The sequence below is a fragment of the Silurus aristotelis genome (assembly GCF_946808225.1).
Source record: "Silurus aristotelis genome assembly, chromosome: 6".
In the NCBI taxonomy this organism is placed as follows: domain Eukaryota; kingdom Metazoa; phylum Chordata; class Actinopteri; order Siluriformes; family Siluridae; genus Silurus; species Silurus aristotelis.
The window spans coordinates 16,694,425-16,698,861 of NC_139579.1; positions in this window are offsets into that span (position 1 = coordinate 16,694,425).

Sequence of the window (4,437 nt, forward strand, 5' to 3'; positions counted from 1 at the left end):
AATGTATAGAATTAAAGAGTGCGTAGAGACAGCATTGCTTCTTCAATTGTCATCCTCTAATTAACATATTTTTATTACTTCTGCTAATGAATAATTTACAGCTTGGTGTTCTTCATGAGTTATTGGATTTTCATACAGTGATGGATTGGAGGGGACATGGAGCTCAAATTAGGCTTCAATCTACTAAGATGACATGAGTTATTAGCTGATTTCCTTTTAGCAATCGTGCACATGAGTATGAGCCGGCCACAGTAAATTATCCAAAGTATCGCTTTATAACAAATATAACAGATTTCTATGTGGTCTTGTACTAGTCATTTATTTCAGAACATATTTCAGTCTTACTGTAAGAAGTCATTTTGGCTTCAAATGTTTTGAAGTCGAGAGGCAATGAAAAAATTAGTGTAATTGATTTTTTTCTTGTCTTCATTAATGAACCAAGATAAGGCTGATAAAGGCACTGACAGCATGTAAGCATCTAAGGATGAGTTAGTATTCAAAATGTATAACCTTTCTCTTTTGTAGCCCTTATAAAACACAGGGAAACATGCAGTGGCCAAACTTGCAGTGTATGTCATTAAATATGATCCAGCAGAACAGTGTACTACAGCATTAAATGGATTTTTAAAACTGATCTTTACATAGCATGTTGAAAGAACATGGTGCATTGGACCAAGACTATACTTCCATCTTTCCACTAAAAGAAATAGTTGCCATCTCAATTATATCAAAGCACCACAGCTGCCAGAATGACACAGGGCATTGACAAACTGTGGGAGTGACCCAAAGAAAGACACACAAGTATACAGCCTCACACACACACACACACACACACACACACACACACAAAAACACAGATTGGTAGACTCTACACCATTGCACACACACTCGCTGCCTTCATAGGCAGTCAGACCAATGCGTCCACTGTACAGAGACCAATGCCTGTAACATGATTTATGCTTTCTGTCTCCCACCTCCTGCCTTCCCCCTACTTGTTCAAAGTAATGAAATTCCCCATTTGAGGCAGCCTGACAGATAGATTGGAAATCAAGAACACCAGATAAGTAATGCTGTTTTGATGTCAGCCCCAACCTGATTGATTTGAAAACTCCAAACGCGGGAGGCATTACAGATACCAACATAGAAAACATAGAACATCACATAAAATTGAGCATAGACTATATCGCTCTTTCCTTGTGCTTAAATTGTAGTGAAATATTAAGGTTTTTACCGTATGTTAATTGTTCTGAAAGTTGGATTAAAAAAAAGCATCAATGAGATTTATAAATAATTTCATTCAGAGAATCAGAGCCTATTTATTGAGGTTTGAAAATATATCTCTTGTCATCATTATGTCCTTGTGGTCTACTTTGTTTCAATTAAACTTCTATTTGTGGTCACACATCTATTACTTTAGAAAGTAATGATCAATTCATTGATATAGCTCCACTATTAGTTACGCATTCATTCAGATAAACAAATAAATAAAGAAATAAAGCTTGTTCATATGGGTACATTTAATTTGTGTTAGTGAGCCGAGAGCAGCTATGCAACATTGTCTGTTGCAGATGAGACGCAATGGATGGTAATATAATATGTCAACCGCTGCTGACAGGAGACAGAATTTTAAAACAGCTTGAACTCCTGAATGATTGATTATGCCAATACATTTTCTGGAGGTCATATCGATTGGTTTGGGAAAGTAAAACTCCCACACCTTTAGTCAGTTTCCCCTAAGTGACAGACCTGCTTGCATACACACTCACAAATTCCATGAGATCCAGGAATCCAGATCTTATCAGTGTTGTGTTTGTTCAAATAACTGTATACTAATAAATAAACAGTAGGCATAGGTAATGAGTTTTTCTTTATTAAATTATATCAAAATACACCATAGGAACTATTCACATCTACTTGAATTGAAAACCTTAAAAAAAAAAAGCAAATGTAAAAAAGGAAAAATAAATAAAAAGCAAAGAAAAAAAGGAAAAATGTTTTACCTGCTTTACTGTATGTATGCAGTCATTAAGAAGATATAAAGCTGAAAGATATAAAGCTGATTGCACATTGTAACAACCAACTTGTCACTTTGCTTGGCTTCTTGGGCTCGTTTATCTCAAAGTAATATTGCACTCCGTTCCAGGAGACAGCGCTTATACAGTGGGCTGGACTGCTGGTGTCACTCAAAGCCGGCAGGATGCTATCGACCAAGCCTGGCTGTTGAAAGCTTGAAGAACAGGATCGGCTAAACATGTATTATAACTGATCAATACGGAATGAGGAGCACAGAGACCGACTAACACACTGCTTATACTATAGTCCCATAATCCCATAGCTTCTGTAATCTGGGTGATATATAAGATCAAGACAAAAGGTAAAGGAAAGGATGCAGCTTAAGCAATACCCGCCCTAAACTCACTTTCACATTTACCCTACACTAAATACACATAGTGAAGGTAAAAGTACACATAGTTTTATAGTTGAGGTAAAATAAACACCTTCAGAGCATTTAACAATGTAAGTGAATGATGGGAATAACCATAATGCAAAATGAATGGTAGAGAGGCCCACTATAAATGTAAAAGTCAATATCTTGCAGTGGTGGACGAAGTATACAAAGCATGTACTTGAGTTAAAGTAAAAATACATTCGTTAAAATATTGCTCCAGTAAAAGCTAAAGTGCTCCCTTCAAACTTTCACTTGAGTAAAAATTCTAATCTGTTTGCCCAAACTACTATGATTTATTATGGCTATGATGTGTTATTATGCTTTTTGTCACAAGACTCTTTGCTTAATCAACTCAGTTTGTGTAAAAAGACTCTGATGTTACACTTGGTGCACCAATCTATTAATAGAATGATATTAATGAGTCAAACACTGATTGATATCTATTAAAATTATCATGAGCCCAAAACCTTTGGTGAACTAGTTTTTAACTGATGCTGAACCATATGTTCATGCTGGGAAGATACCACTAAGAAGCAATCGAAACAAGTTCAAAACAAAGCATGCACTATACCCTGATTGGTAGCTTGCCGGGTGCTTGATCAGTTAAGTATTCTCATCCATAATAAAAACGAATTTGCAAAATGTAGTGAAGTTAAAGTAAAAGTCTTCCCAGATGGAAATACTTCAGTAAAGTACAGATGCACGAAAAAGCTACTTAAGTACAGTAAAGAATTTTATTTACTTCGGAACTGTTCACCACTGATAACTTGAGAAGAAAAATATTTTTAAATGCTTTTTTGTATGTAAAAAAACTTTATTTTGGCTTCTCCCATTTGGGGTCGCCACAGCGGACCATCCGCATGTTTGATTTGGTACAAGTTTTTACGTTGGATGCCCTTCCTAATGCAACCCTCCTCATTTATCTGGGCTTGGGACCGGCACTAAGGCTTGTGCAACTCCAATGGCTGGTGTTGGTTTCCTGACTGTGGATCGAACCCGGGCCGCAGCGGTGAGAGCGCCACATCCTAACCACTAGACCACCAGGGACCCTGAATGCTTTTTTGTATATGAATTATGTTATTATGATATATATATATATATATATATATATATATATATATATATATATATATATATATATATATATATATATATATATATATATATATATTTTTTTTTTTTTTTTTTTTTTTTTTTTATAGATTACATTAAATAATATAACAACTAAATTTCAATCATTAAATTTCAAGAATGTCTTATAATATAGTCCTTTCACAATACAGGATTAAATATGGATGCTGTTGGATGTTCAATATTGTATTCATAACATACAGTATAAAAAACCTGTTACCAGGATATCCTTGTAACATTTTCCATGTAAGTCTATTCAGTGGACATAACTGTGAGTCTCCTGTTAGATAGGATGTTAAACCATCTGGCATTACTAAGAATGACATGCCTCGGTTGAATCTGTACCCACTGATGCATGCATATACGATCACATGTATGCGTAATGGTCTATAAATTCGAAATACAATCCTGACCTCTGTGACCTCTATCAGTTTACTCTTTACGTTGTACGCCTGTGCCTTTGCTGTCCTTACGCCATGTTCCATCGATTCCTAATAACTATATAAACTAAACTGATAGAGCTTTTGCGAGGCCCAATGAAGTCGGTTCTGATCTAATGGCTTGCTTATAGAGGTGTAATGAAATCATTTAGGAGTGTGAGGATTGGGAAGTGAGGTTGGGGAATGGGAAGAGTGAATGAGGGCGTGTTGATTTAATCCCTTTCTCTCTTCTGTGCTCCTTGCTTTCAGCATACCATCTGCTGGAGACAAGCGAACAGGCAGATTTATCACAATTAGATTCGCTTTGTCTACTCGCTGCATCTAAGCGTTCGGTAACAAAAGGTACGCACACCTGACAATAGCAAGCTTAGCTCTTTTCCCTGTTAGCCTAGTCTACACATATTTTATTACAAGGTA